Source organism: Falco punctatus (genome assembly GCF_963210335.1).
Source record: "Falco punctatus genome assembly, chromosome: 11".
Taxonomy (NCBI): Eukaryota; Metazoa; Chordata; class Aves; order Falconiformes; family Falconidae; genus Falco; species Falco punctatus.
Genome location: NC_137591.1, coordinates 17,471,255 through 17,486,784, shown reverse-complemented (window position 1 = coordinate 17,486,784; position 15,530 = coordinate 17,471,255). Strand labels below are relative to the sequence as shown.

The 15,530-nt window shown below is 42.5% G+C and overlaps 1 protein-coding gene across 17 annotated transcripts in view; it reads left to right on the top strand.

The window, feature by feature from the left end:
* Positions 1-15,530, top strand: part of LOC308071356 (uncharacterized protein) — a 533,731-nt gene that overhangs the window by 491,551 nt on the left and 26,650 nt on the right. For 13 of the 17 annotated variants that reach the window (XR_013931099.1, XR_013931100.1, XR_013931101.1 and 10 more), the window contains one exon: positions 4,963-13,494. The gene's annotated coding sequence lies outside the window, so the exon portion shown is untranslated. Of the gene's footprint in view, positions 1-2,473; positions 2,588-4,962; positions 13,495-15,530 lie in introns of all 17 variants that reach the window. The other 4 variants (XR_013931110.1, XR_013931111.1, XR_013931112.1 and 1 more) reach the window with 4 other exon arrangements.

The window sequence follows — 15,530 nt, the reverse complement described above, 5'->3', positions numbered from 1 at the left end:
CCCCATTATCCTTTAAACATCTTGGTGTGCAAGGGGATAAAATTAGAAAGAATTTGTTTGCTTTAAATTGCCAGCCTCTGCTTGATAAAACTATTAGCTATTTAGCTAATTGGACTGCTCTTCCATTATCATTAATTGGCAGAATTGATACAATTAAAATGGGGGCTTTATCTAAAGTGTTTGTGTTTTTTCTGAGGTATTCCCATCAAGTTCCCTAACATGTTCAGGGAGCCTTACATTCTGCAATTAGTTTTGTTTTCAGGGTTAGAGGTAAATTTGAGATTAATTTTGAAACTCTGCAGCTTCTCATAGAGTCAGCTGGACTGGCTCCTGCTAATTTTATTGTTGTTTTTGGCTTCCCTGGTACAACATGTTGTTTCATGATTTAGACAATCCCCAGCATTATGCGGCTGTGGAGTGCGTGGGGCAGTGCAGCCACAAGCTGAACAAAATCAGGCCCTGGGAACACACCCTCCACTTTGCAGAAGGTCATGGTAAGGCTCGCTCCCAGGGCTGTGTCCTGCAAGGTGCTAAACACCCATTATTCCCTGACCCACCAAAGCATTTTAACACGGCCATAACTTTTAAGCACACATACGGGCCCAGTGACGCCAACTAGCTTACTCATACTAGTAAAGTTAAACAAAGGCAGTGCTTGGCTGGGGCCACAGTAATCGTCACCTTGTCGGTTTGAGACTCCCACATGAATCCATTGCAAAATAGCACATGTTCTTCCGCTTACACCTTGGCTGTGCTCTCAGCTGATGCTGCCCTCCAAATGAGCAGGGGGAAGGCACTGGGTTTTGAGGAGAGGCTCTGCCAGTCTCTCTTGTTTTTTCCCCTGTGGTCAAAGCATTAAGAAACTGCACCCTCTGTCCCTGCCACCCCTGGTGGACGTGCCATCTTTGTTAGGCTGCTAGTACAAATCGTGCTTCTCCCTTCTAATGCTATGATTCATGTCAGCCATTAGCCTCAAATAAACGAATGGGCCACAAGAAAATTAAAACCAAATCACACCCCTGTCAAAGGGAGGTCTCATTGGCAGCTAGGGCCTTTATTGCCAGAATTAGTCATCTGGGTCTGCCTTTTGCACCAGAGGCTAAGAAAAACCAGAGGACGATTAATTGGGCAGGACCAAGAGGGTGTCACGCCTCCCTGCAGCTGGCCGGTGTGGGCAGTTTCTAAAGCACACCATGAGGGCAGCGGCTACATCACTGAACACCACCACTACCTCTGCTTCATCTCCATCACCATTTTATTTAGTGCTGGGGGAACCACATTTGTTCTTCGCCACCCAAACATGCTCTTATACTGGTACTTCCTTATCTTGCAAGCCATGTAGAGCTGGGTCTATTGCTGTTTAAAGCTGCGTAAAATAACTTGTATCTAAAATATAAAATTGTTTTACCTAGAAAAAATATTAATGTTTTCTCTATAAAATATATGCAAATATAATTATATATAATTTTAACTTTAAAAACAAAAATCAGGTCCATTCTCATAGACATGACCCAGTATGTGTATAACAGGTACGAATGCTGGAGCAACTTTGATGAATACTGCCCTGCTTAAATCATTTGAGTCACCGTAGTTTTTAGACCATACCAAAGTCATTTCATGAAGCACATCATGCTTCATGGGTTAATCCTGATTTAGCTGTGATGCTTTGCTTTCGGGTATTATCTAAATTGTTTTGCCCATCTCTTCTTCATTCATTTTGTCTATCATGAATATTGTTCTACATGGGTTTCACTCATACATTTATTTGTATTTAAATTATACATCTCTTTAAGGAGATAGACTCATCAAGGGATGCAATACTCTATGGCACAAAGAATAAAGCTTTGTTTACTTTTGCATAAAAAGCCTTGAAGATGGAACACATGGTTTATAGGATACTAATGAATTATTTGGATGTTTGACCTTAAATCAGACTCAATCCAGCTATGCCTGGTAGCCAATGGAATTGAAATGTAATGGATAATAGCCCAAGAGCTAACCATATTGTAGGTTTAGCTTGCACAGCTTGTCCCGTCTTGACAACCTCAGCTAAGCACCTTTGCACTGAGTGGCTGATGAAGTACCTCATCGCAGAGTCATGGGGCTGCCTTCTTGCCACCTCGGGGGCTGAGCGTAGCATGGACTAAGGTTGAAACGCTGCTTCATGTCTTGGGACGCTCCTTCTAGGGAGAAAGAGAGCACCTGAGTCTCTGAGGCTAAAAACCTGGCATGTCTCATGAGCACTGAATTTGTTGTAACAAAAGTCCCTCTGGGCTGAGGGGCCAGTTGTGGTTCCCTCAGGACAAATGTGCCAGTTAGAAAACCCACACTCCCACTGACTTCCCCACCGCTCAGGGAAAGAGAAAGGGGGTGCAGATACAAAACCCCTTAGAATAAGAAACCGAAAGACAACTACTTTAGGGTACTAAATGCACCGATCCTGTGCTGACTTATATTTCTGGATTAATTGCAGTAAATAAGAAACATCACAGCTGTGTAAAACTTACTTGAAGGAGATGAGAATCAAGCCCAGTGGGGACAGAGGAGCTGCAATGCAGGAGCCAGTTCTCCCTCTGCAACATTTAAGGTATATTAGGGCCAAAACCTCCTTAATGCAAGCAGCACTGTTTATTTGCTTCCCTCAGCTGTGATTTTGGCTTATTGTCACCAGTACAGGAAGAGTCCAGACTAAGGGACGTTCCTGGACTGAAACAATACTGTGGCATAGCAACGCCTTTTCCTCATTTGAAAGTAGAGGTATAACTCTGTATGTCATTAGCTAAGACAATAATAAATTAATACAATAGCCAAGTAATAGTGCTGTAATGCTTTAATGTATGAATTGGAATGTGAATACTGAGCTTTTCATTTCATGGTTGAAAAATACATGAGTTGACCCAAATATTAATTTCTGCATTTCAATCATTTACATATCATGGGTCAATAATAATTTCTTGCACAAATGACTTTTCAAATGAGAAGCGGTGTGTTGTAATGGTCTATCATATTTACAAACACCTCCTTGTTTTCCCAACTTAGCACTTAAGTATTTAAAATATACTGACCAGATATTGTTTGCCAAATAAAATACAAAAATGGCTCATGTAAAATGCAGAGACTATTTTCTTTTCCTATTATCCATAATTTATAATGTTCATAAACCATGGAGTGGCATGCCCTTGCCCCTGGCATACCCAGGCCCCCACTTTGGAATGGGCATGGTTTTCCAGCAGTGGTTCAGGAGACCTGACACCTCTGTCTGCTCTTTCCTGACCTTAAAAATCTCACCCCTTTGAGGAGCAATCCCTCTGAAGATCGAGCACTGTCAGAAGGGCTAATGGTGGTTTTTTGAGAAGTTTAATACATCCCAAGATTTCTTTACAGCATGCAGTGACATCCAACAAAATGCCTAGGGTGTCTTTTTTCAATTACTTTACAAAGCTGAAATAATATAAATAACCTTGCTTTTTACTTACTGGTATTGAACTTAGTCCATCGTTTTGGGCTGTTCATTGTTTCCTCATATTCAACCCCTTTATTAGCTAACATATCCCAACAGAAACCTTGTGTCTTGGGGTAAATAGTGTTCAAGCCCTGAATTAATCAAGGACTGGTGCAACATATATACGCTGCTCAGCAAGATGAATTTACACATCTGCCTTTTCCCCTAATTATTATTCCAGAGGTTGAATGTCAACAGCATATGGGTATATCCTCATAAAGGCATGCAAACACACACATACAGGCGCACACACTGTACATTAATCTCTCTTGGCTTATCTGTTGCTGTCTTTAATTTGTATACTTCAAAATTGAGTGGTGAGGTCATTTATTAGACTGTTTCTGTGGGGTTTATGTAGTGATAAGAAAGCAGTAACATGCAATTTGTTTTTATAGAACTCACTTTTTAAAGTATGATCTAATATTTCCTTTCTTTAACTGAAAGTGAGGAAGAAGAGCTTTCAGAGCTAACCAAGAGTTAACTGGCTACATTTCAACTGTCACCATTGTCTTACATCTACATAGAGAGCAGGAGAGACCAGAGAGGTGTAAGCACAGCAGGCCACTGGGAAAAAACATTTATAAGTAGAAATTCTCCTCAAAAGCCTCAGAGCAAATCTTTCCAGTTTGTCTTGATTTTTTCTTTCCCTGTTTTTTAAACACAACGCGTGGTGGAAACGATTGTTATTATCCAAAGGACCTTACTTGCTGGCTCCCTGCATCTCTGTTTATGAAATGCCATAACAAAAGTGAGCTCACGCTTGTGTGCTTCCAATGCGTGATGTTCCTGTGTGCCAGATGGGCACTTTCATGACTGTATGAGCGTGGATTATTTCATTTCCTACATCTGGGACTCCAAATGGCTGCACAGAATGCCACAGGAGAGAGGCACAGATCTTCAGCTGGGGAAACCTACCTTCACAGGGGAACCAGCTACATCAGAAGGGATGAGGCAGAGAAGCCCCGAGTGATATCTGAAAGTTCACATAAACCATGGCCATAAGGGAAACCTTTAGAACCAGGAACAAGACAAAAATAAACAATAACTAATGCTGGATGTCAGCTGCAGGGAGGGGGGAGGGAAAATAAACCATAAGCAGTTTCTTGTCTGGCCGCAGAAGATGTGTTTGGAATGCTGTTTTGTATTTCAGCTCAGAAACTCTGCTGTGACCTTCAGATATCGCTGGGTATTACAAGTTCTACAGATAGCCAGAGAGAAATATCCTAAGGAGAGCTGGCATATACCATGCCATCCTAGTTAATGTTGACTGAGTATAGCTCATAGCCCATTCCAGAACTGTGACCAAGCAGCCTTGTAAAAAACACTACAGAATCCTACAGTAATAGTCAGGAATGCTCCAGTTTGTCATAAAGCTATTGCAGGATTTGGGATAATTACTTGTTTGTTTGTAGGATAAAAGAGTGATTTCCTTTTTTTTTTTTTTTTTTTTTTTTTTTAAGACTAAAACAGTGAGAGCACATCCTCAGGATGGTGGGGACCTGGCTTGCTACACTTTTGCTGCATTTCAGAGCCAGCAAACAGGAGATGGTAAGAAAAGCCTGTCCTGTATGTTTGATTGAATTAGCTGTAGCAGAAAAAAAAAATAGTTAAGCCAGTGGCTTCCTTAAGATGAAAGAGAGCAAGCCCCCAAAAGAGAACAAATGGAAAAAGTAATGAACAAAAGAAAGTAAGAGCTTGTGACACAAAGTAAGAAAAATAAACAGCAGTTGACTTAACTATTTTGCATAAGATATTTACAAACCACAGCGTATTACTGTTTGCTTTATGCATTTTCACATCCTGCTCAGTTTAAAGCAGTAATTTTCTGCAAGGACAACAGAGGGAAAAAAAATGCTTTACACTGCTTATATTAATTACATTTTTTCATTACCAGTCATGTTTTCTACAGGCTTGTGTATTATTACTGTAAAATGTAATGAAACAGAAAAAGAAAAAAAGAATGGACTTCTGGGAAATTTTCCAATTCTTGAAATGCAATGTTAATTGAGCGCTATTTTTAGGTCATCACAGATAAAGCTGAACCCATTGCCATCAGCACACAAAATGGGGACAGCCCAGGTGCAACACAAACTGGGTGAAGGTATCAGTTTCTACTGATGGAGAAAAAGGGGAATAAACTAATTCCCTAGGGAGGTGGTTCTTGTTGAGTTTGGGGCAGTTTCTGTTTCTCAATGTAAAGTTCTCAAAGCAGAAATGAAAGGAAAGGGTACAGAGCTGGCATAGGTCCAGGACCCACTGTGACCATGGGCACTCCTGAAGGAGACCCAGTGACTACTATGACAGGAGGGCAGAGCAAATGAAAGTGAGAAGCTCTCTCTCTGGTTTGGTGGCTGACTTCCAGCTCTGGGAGGCAGGGCACTCTGAAAGTCAACATAAAATAAAGTCCCCCAAAATGTATCAGAAACGTGATCCCTTTAATTTATAGATCTCCTAAAAGGCTGCCAAAAATCAATTATTTTAATTTGTATATAGTGCAGCCATGGACTGATTCAAGTTCTTTTGAAGTATTTTTAAACAGCCATTGCACAAAGCCATCCTCTTCCCATATGCAAAAAAAATGAATTGAAAACCACAATTTCTCACAGTCGCTTTGATCGCGAGAAAAGACAGACAGGACTCTGCAAGCAAATCTGAGGCCCCCCGCTAAGTCCTTTAACGGGGCGCACCTCTACTGTTGGTCCCAAGAGTCAGTGTAGCTCTTCCATTCCCTGTATTATCTACCCTTTCTCCCAAGAGTGCAGGGAAGCTGTTTGAGCCCCTAACAACTTGTGAAGACCAGAGGAAATAGTTATTGGTTCCCTTTGAAACAGAAGTGGAAAATCTTTGCTGTGCACTTAACCAGGGCCAAAATGGGAGGGGAGAGAGCATCCTGCAGAGGGGAAGCCAGCGTTATCTCCACAAAGCTGGTCATTCTCTGTATTGCACAGTACTACTGTAAAAGCAGAAGCTTAACACAAATGTTTCAGCAACCATTTTAAATCATCAATGTAGCATGTTTTGGAACAACGGAGGTTAGCCCAGTCTTCTACCCATTTTGGCCCCATGCGTGTCACTGTCTTGAAAAGCAGTCATGACCAGATGGTAACATTACCAAGATGATACATCCAGTTCTTCTGTTTGCTTTGGTGCTACTGGAGAGTTGGTAACCAACCTGTAGGTAAAAGAGACAACTCTCCACCCATATTGGCCCAGGTTATCAACGGCATTTTGGGCAGAATCCTAAACGAAGAAATTTACCCAAATTCCTGAGATGACCTGTTCCCTTTTACCCTGGAAAAAATAGCTTGTGTTAGGACCTTTTCTTTATTCACTGCAAGTTTCCCTGCTTTCCTGTGATTCTGTTAGTCATTGGAGGGTCTAGGCTCATCCTTTATCCAGTCTCAGCTCAAGAATCCCGAATATGCCCAAGGGCCACATGAATGAGCAGACATCACTGCTCCCCTGGGTGTGGCAGCGCAGCTGTCATTGACCTATGCAGGAGCATGGGCCTCAGCTATCCATCATGAACTTGTCTTCATTTCTTGCCTATCTTCAAATCTCTGCCCTCCCCTTAAGTCACATAAGCTGTGACTTAACAGAAGTACCACCTCAGTGCGTTCCGGATGTACCTCCCCATCCATTCTCCAACAGATTTGACACTGGTATAGAAGTGTTAAGGATTTGCCTGGCAAGGCTTAGATGGATAAAAAAACAAAGCAAAGCAAAATACAAACTGAAGAGTTAGTTTGCTCTCCAAACATCTCTTGTGCTAAGATAGAAGTGATAAATCATAAATAGAAGCCAACATGATTTTTTCTTATCTGACACATTGAATTAAGACTGTTGCACTCAAACACTTATAGCAAAATTGACAAACACTTCCTTTTAGGAATGCTGCATCAAAGCTATTAACTTTTATAGTCAGATACCATTTAAAGCCAAGGCAAGCCATGTGCATTAGCACACACTGCCACGCACCCTCACACAGGGCGTACGAACTGTGATACTCCATTGGCAAATCAAGAAGGAAATCCTGCTCTTTTTGACTATGCTTGTTCTGCCTGCAGCAGTGGTGCCAGTGTTTGGACTTCAGTTAGCCAAGCCAAGTGGTCCCAGATTGTTGCAGCTTCACCATGGGCGGTAGCTCATTGTTGGCTAGTCGGCACTTTACTTCATCAAGACCAATCTTGAGCCTGACAGCTAAGCTCATACTTTTGTATCTCACTATGAGACACTCCTTTTTATATTTAAAGTTACTCCCCTTTGCTAGGAAAATTGATCAGGATGCATATCCCTCCAATCAAAAGTCACAACATTTTCCCACAAAGGACTTAGTTTTGTTCTTTCACAAGGATTCAGTTTTCCTCAGCACCCCATGTTGTTCTTGTAGGCAGCAGCCTAGAAGTAGCAAAGCTCCATTGCAGGCTAGAGCAGATAATTTTTTTGTAGTGGGGTGATAGGAGCAAGTGGTAGAGGGTGTGAAAGGAGCAAAGGGAGCTAGGAAGCCACAAAGGCTCCTGGACCATGCACAGTGACCCAAGCCAGCTGGATCCCACCATACCACTCCGAGAGGAATGGCTTCCATGTGAGCCATCCCCTTCAATGCTCAAGCTATTGGGGAAAGGGCAATAAATCGGTTTATTCCAAGTCAAACGCACTGCTTAAATCAAGAAGTCAATATTCAAATGGCAATTCAGATGTGAAATAATATCCTAAGATACATGTAGCCATGGTTTCCTTGGGAAGTTTGCCATAACTTTCACCAGGACTAGGATTTAACCTCTGAGAGTCTTCATTTTTTTCCACCTGCATAGCTGGCACCTGTCCTCTACTGAAAGATGGTCACAGTGCACCTGAAGAATTGCAGTAATAAGCCAGTCAAGGAGGCTTTGCAGGATGGACTCATGGAGACTGCAGTCGTTTGACTGGATCAATAGATGGCATTTCATCAGAGAGAGGGGATTCAAATGTCACTTTGAAAATTTCACTTCAATGTGTTCATTTTCTGTTTCAGTTGTGTTGGGAATGGCCGGTAGAGTGTTAAACTCTGACTCAGAGCAGGAGAAATGAGGTTCCATTCATTCGTATTTTTAAAATGCCATTCCAGGCCATAGCCCTAAAATAAATGAATTTGGCGTGTTTGGATGTGGTCATCACTTTCATGATGAAATCAATGGGTATAATTTAAGCTTTGCACAGATGAGGCCTCAAGCTTGCAGACCACGCACCAAACGCTTATTAGAGTTTGGAAGGTCAGATAGGTACTGACTGCAGCCCAGTGCTTTCAGACAGTTTAGCTGTCTTGATCCAAGGAAGCAATAGGTAACAGTGCTTGAATATGTTTCAGGCTCTGGGATTTTCAAAAGCCCATGTGTTCCCAGCTCCTACTGGCAAAAAGGAGCCTGGAAGCTTTAAAAATCTGAAGTTGGCACTGATCTGCATCCAGAGGTGCTCAAGTATTGGTGGAAATCTGCCTCTAATTTATCCAGCAGCCCTGTCCTTCCAGGTCACATTTGGAACCACGAGCACTCTACACAGCACTACTCTGCAGACTCTGCTCCTTTACATAGCTATGGGCAAAAAAGGAAGGAAAAATGTATTATTGACCTAAACTGACAGGAAAATGCCATAAGCAGTGGTGTGCTAGCCAGGAAGTTAGAGATTCCATTTTATACATCAGATGCAGAACCCAATCAAGCTGGGGTAACTACATTTTCTGATTTAAAGGTTTTGCAGGTGCAAAGCTTCCCACCCTGCTTCCCACCGTCCCTGTGTCCCCCTGTCAAGAATCTGCACTGCTGCAGGTGAAGAAGCCCTGCTAGGCAACATGGCCTGCATGCATGGCCTCAAAGGCTTTGACTGCTGCAGTGTTGGCACCCAGCTCATAACCAGGAGGACCCAGATGCTGAACTGCGTGTCCATGCTCACAAACGAGCCTTTGAAACAGAAAATGTAGGTGGGCCAGCTCCTAAATACTTTCGTAGATGTACCAGCACATGGCCTGCGTGGTCCCCTTGCAGTCCTAGCCAGGCTAGATTTTGAGAGGAGGCAGTGTTCTCACCCAAGAGGATGGACATTTGTGATCTATCTGATTAACTCTGTATTATCCAGGAGGGTGCTCACAACCAGACAGTGAAATGCTTCTAAAAAGTAAATCCCAGAATGATCTGTGCTGCATACACAGCTGTACTGCTGCCAGCCCAGAGAGTAAAGTGAGCTTCGGAGCCGTCCACGCTGGGCGTCAGCGGTTTTGAAGCAATACAAAAGGAGGTGGCTGATTCTCCACTCTGTTTTACTGGTTGTATACCGGTGAAATGCTGTTGAAGCCAGTGCAGTTGCACTGCCATAAAACCTGATACAACAAAGCAAGTATCCAGTTTGATATATTTACTGTTGATACTGTTAATAATGTTAATGTCCACAGAGTCCAGAGCAGCAGGCAGGACTGACCCCTGGCCTCTCTGATTTGCCTCAGTAGATCACACCGTAACCCTATTATTTTCCTCAAGTTTTCTTACCTTGTAATCTTCCTGGGTATCATCAGAATAAAGTGCACCCTGCAAGTAACTCCTTAAACCCAAGTATATCCCTGTTTAAATATTGGGATTGGGATAAAGAATACCATGCTTAAATGGTATCCTTTGAAATGCAGCATTGTGCATAAAAGGCCTGCCAGGTTCCTGTCAGAAGGGTTAGCTGAAGACTGGGGGACTGGAAACACTGACCACAGCCAATTTCTTTTTTTCTATTTGTTAATCCACTTTGTCCAAACAATATGAACATTTGGTGCATTTAGCTTTAAATATGTCAAATGCTCCTTTAGGAAAGAACTTCCAAAACCTAAAATCATCTCTTAAAACCAAATTCATTGCCTGAGCTCAAAATTATTCTTCTCTACATAAATAAACACACATGCGCACGCGCGCATGCGCACACACACATACTTGCATACTTTGTCTGCACTGCAGGAATCGTCCTGGGATAGCATTGCACTATTTGTGCAGCCCTGCTAAAAAGCCTGGCTTTCTGATACCAAAAAAGTGCTGCAAATATTAACACATTATTGAGAGTGGGGGAAAAAAGCAAGAATTATTATCCCAGAATGTAACAAATCTAAAAATAAATTGACTTCATTTTCACCTATTTCAGACCAACGGGGGTAAAACAACTTTAATTAGTGTAACAGGACAATAGGAATGAAATTGGCTTGGTCACAAGATTTTTGCAGGATGACACTGATGGTATTACTATCCAACTTCAAAGATTTGGAAAGATGTGGCTGCTAACACTGGAGAATAGAAACCTGTTTTTCATCAACTAGGCTGGCCTGACAAATTAAGTCTGTGGAGTCATTAGATTAAGATAAGAGCTTATCTCCTAGACTGACATTTATTCAGAGGTTTTTGTGCTGCTCAGCTAGTAATTAGTGCAGTTGAATTTTTAACATTGCTTTGTCCAGTCATTTGACAAATTTGAAATATACACAGTTTTGATTAAAAAAATAACTAAAATCCAAGGATACAAAATTATTAACTTGGAAAGGTTTTAATTTCTGGAAGAGTTGAGATTATGCTAAAAATCTTCAAGCAGGTCAGAAGTGCTTCTGCTGTTGACTCATTTCCATACACAGACTGAGAGGCCCCTTAAACTAAATTTTTAGGCACTAAGCAGCAGATATCTGTAGCAAATCTGTAATTTCTTTCATGCCCATCCATTTTGTAATTCTGCTGCTTTACAGGGGCAGGAATACGGTGAAGGCTGCACTCCTGCTCATTAACACTTGTCTGCCTCCTTCGGCACTCAGGTTGGGACTTTGGGGCTGGGGGGGGAGGAGTTTCAAAAGGATTCTTGTCTCATATGGCTGATTTCCTGGGATAAGGTTTATTTTTCCTGTCCTAATTTTCTTGTAATAACAGATGGATTGTTCCACAGTAAACCAATGCATTACTTTTGGACACATGTTTTAACATTGCTTTAGACTAACAAATCTCACTTTTTTTTAAACAGCTCATTTTGAGTAACTGAAGATCAGAATTAGATTAATAATTAATGATTAAATGGATGAGTGTTTGTTTATGAACTTTGACAAGTTTGTTACAGCTACATCCTGTTACTGCCTTAAAGCATTTGTTTTGTCCAAAGTGCAGCTGTCTCAGCATCTATGGTTGTTACCTTTAGAAATACACAGGCAAGGGGACTTTATGGTAGTATATTACAGTTCATCCAACTACTTAATTCCTATGAATACTGGCTTTCAAAAACAAAGAAGAAAAAAAGAAAGCATGCACTCTGGAAAGATCCAGATGATCTCAGACTGCCTGTTTGGAAAATAGACCATCCTTGATGTTTTACACCTTACTGCCAAGACCCCTGAAGTCTGTGGACTCACAGACCCAGGGCAGTGGGTTGCAGAGGGCAGCCAGCATTGCCACTCACATGCACTCCTGAGCCTGAAGCGGCAGCAGTAGAGCAGGACGTGGGCTGTCAGGCCAACTGAGGCCAGGGTGTGCATGCTGGCTTTTCGTGTCCACTTCTGTGAGTTTGGGTTTTCCTGGCATTTATGTGACCCCAAAGCATGAGAGGAGTTAAGCAGCTTGTAAGCACAACAGCTCTTCCGTGGTGCTGCAGATGGGAAGGGAAATGTGAGGCAGGGAGTGAATTCAGAGCTGTGTGTAGCCAGGAGTGAAACCCCGCCACCCTCTACTTTCTGAGCCTGAACCATGACCTAGAGCTGCCCAGACTGCTGTTCCGAAGCAGTTGCTTTCAGCCCTCTGTGGTGGTAAGGCCTCTGATACTTCCCACTGGCGCTGTGAAACCCTATATAGTACATTTAAGCTCCATGACAATCACTGCCACCAGGCACCGCACCATCCCTGGTCTGCAGGTGAGACCACCTCAGCTTGTGGTCAGGAGTGCCTAGAGGTGGAGATGGAGACGATGTTTGTGGCAATGCTCATAAAATGGCCTGGCAAGAAATTTGCATCAAACTGAACCACTTGCATCAGTCCTCCAAAAGCTTCAAGTACCGTTTGTCCCACGAATTTCTGCCCTCTAAATTTTAGCTGTTAATGCTGCCTTTGCTGTCAACCAAGTCAAAAATCCCACAAAACTCTCAATGTATAACTCGCTTCCCAGCCAGGGTGGCCCAGCAGAAAGAAGTGGAACCTGTCCCTGGATCTTGGGTGAGCGTGAGGGGAAGACCCGATTTCTGATGTCTCCAGGAAGGAGTATGGCCTGAACAGAGGGAGCGGGAGGGATCTACATTCAGGCTTGCCAGGTTTTGTGGCGGCAGCATCCCTGTTTTCCTGGGTTTGTTTACTTTCCTCTGTTGTGCATTGCTACACTGTACATTGCTACAACAGCTGGATGCTCTCAGCACTATCTGGGTAAGCTTCAGTCTGTTAGGCTGTTAGATAAAAGAGGAAAAGTTGCCATCACCCACACACACACGCAGGCCCAAAACCAAAGAAAGCCCACACCTTTGGGACAAAAAGACAGCTAATATGAAACTATTAATATCTCCTTTTGATGGACTGTGGAGATAACAGCATACAGGTGTCTTAGTGTTGTCTGTCTCAGCTGTCCATCAACAGTGCTGGCTCATGGGGCGATTCCCTGGCCCCAGAGCCATCTCAGACACCTCCTAGTCTGCTACTATCTGTGAGGTTTTTGTCTTACAGACTGCCACCATCCTCCTGTACTTCTGTGAGAGATACCATTGACCTGCACCTTTCCCTTGGGTCAACAATTTAAAGACAACTGCTGCTTGATGGTGCATGCAAAAGGAATTATTAGTCTTGGTTCTGGCCTAAGTGTCTGAAGACTGAGACCTCCGCTGGCCCCACACGGAAGACCAAGGTCTGACAGAAGCACTAGCCAAAGAGAAGTCCCAACAGGTCAAGGGAAGGGGCATTGCAAACTAATAAACTCCGTTACTACGAGGAGAACTTTGTTCAACTTCTGACGCCAGAAAGGACAGCCTGGACTGGCAGGTAAATCTCCTTGCAGATAGCGGAAATAGAGGTTAGAGCACCATATTTATCTCTGGCTACTTAGTAAATAGTGAGATACTGCAAAAAGAGAATTGGAGATTTAGCAGCAGGAAGGTGTCATTGAATGGCAGTTACGGTACAACCATGCTCTACTCTGCTGTCCATGTGCAGTGTCCCGCTCTCAGGTGGATGATTGCTCTTCAGCATTTGACCAAGGTCAGACAGATGAGAGAGAATTTTTCTCAAGTTTCTAGTGTTCCTAAGCAAATTTTAAAATGAGAGAAAAGGGCAATAACTTTTTTTTAACTGGCAAATATGTTTTCAGTGTCACCAGAAAATGCTGCCTGTCAATGTAGACATTAGTCTGATTTTGTTTTGATAGCTTTTAGCTTCTAAGTTTGGTACAAGAGGTACTCGTGTCCCAGAAAAAAATATGCTTGCCCTTTTTAACTGGATTCCATAGGCTAAAATTTATCCATGGTAAATGTTTGACAGTACAGTAAGTTATGCAGCAGGTTCCACACAGACCTCCTTTACTCTCTGCAATGAAGGCGAGCACTCAGTAGCACAAGCGCATGGTGTAGCTATCCAGCTGTTTGTCTCCCCCAGGCACTCAACACTTCTCACAAGTAACTGCACTTTGCACTTCTGTAACACAGTGCATCCTGTGACCCCACAGGGCAACCGCAGAGGTGGGGTAAACACCTCTCTTTCTATTTTATAAGTACTTAGCACTTCTGAAATGCAAGCTCAAGGCAGGTTGTGTTGAACTTCTAAGCTTGGTGAAGCCTTTCTGGAAAGCTGATGGAAATTATTTGCTCAAATATTAGTGGCAAGTCATGTGGCCAGTGGTCAATGTGACTGTTGGAAGGTGGGTTCCCTCACACCATGTGAAAGTCCCTCTCCAACAGACCAAGCTTCTCCCCATTTTGTTTTTCTGTTGTACAGTATTCATTAAACCCTTCGCTGTGACATGCCATTGCCAATGTGCCAAATCCTGAGCAAATCACATCCTCTGTTCTTCTGTAGGAGATTTGTGAGATAATCTATTATAGATTAATCATTTCAGTCTTATGGTGCAATGTCAAAAATAAATTGGGGTTATGAAGCTGGAGGGGAGCCACTTGTGGGAGGGGGGGGCAATGTTCTCATTGACGCTCCTTATTTGACTTTGAAAACAGTGTCACGATGAGATTTTTGAAGCTGATTGTTACCCCGTGGAATCCAAATCACAAAGTAAAAATGCTGTGGAGTAAGTTTTCATCTCCACAAATATCAGCTCAGTGTTAAACCATGGATGATTTTCAAGCTATTTCCTTCCCTCTCCTCACAACGTGAAATGTATCTGGGCTGATCCATTACATCTCTTTAGAATAATAGATGGCAGAAGAATAAATAGGATAAAATAAAAGCCACCCCCTTTTAAGGACTGAATATCTGATGGAGATGGAGGTGTCAAACCCAGGAAAATAATACAGGCCAGGAATACAGCCAAATATACTGTATGAAAATAATAATTTGCATAACTTTAAATCTCCTCTAACATTTTATAAGCTTCCAAATGTCAGGCAGTGAGTAATTCGCCCAGTACTATAGTCCTTGTCACACTCCCAAGTGAATCACAGCAGGTCCTTGGTGTCTCCAAACCAGAGCAGGGGTTACTGCAGAGGGAGAGACTATTCTTCTTCTTGGTTTCCTGGTCTCTTCTGCAAGACAGGAAGATCCACAATCCTCTCTGAATTGGGTATGAACTGAGAAATGAGACATTTAGTTCTACCTGTGCAGCCATGTACCATCCACCTAGACAGCAAGGCTTTATCCTGCCATCAGTTATTGAATGCAAACTCACAGTGACTTCATGACATGCTTTACTTTCCAAAGGATGGCAGAATATTGCAGGGAATACAAGGAATGGAAAAGCACTATTTTCGTTTCAGTTTCTTTTGCTTGGGTGCAAAGTAAATCAAACCAGGCTCCATGCTGAGTGATATATCATACAAACCTTCGATGTGATATGTATCCAACGATTTGTTTTT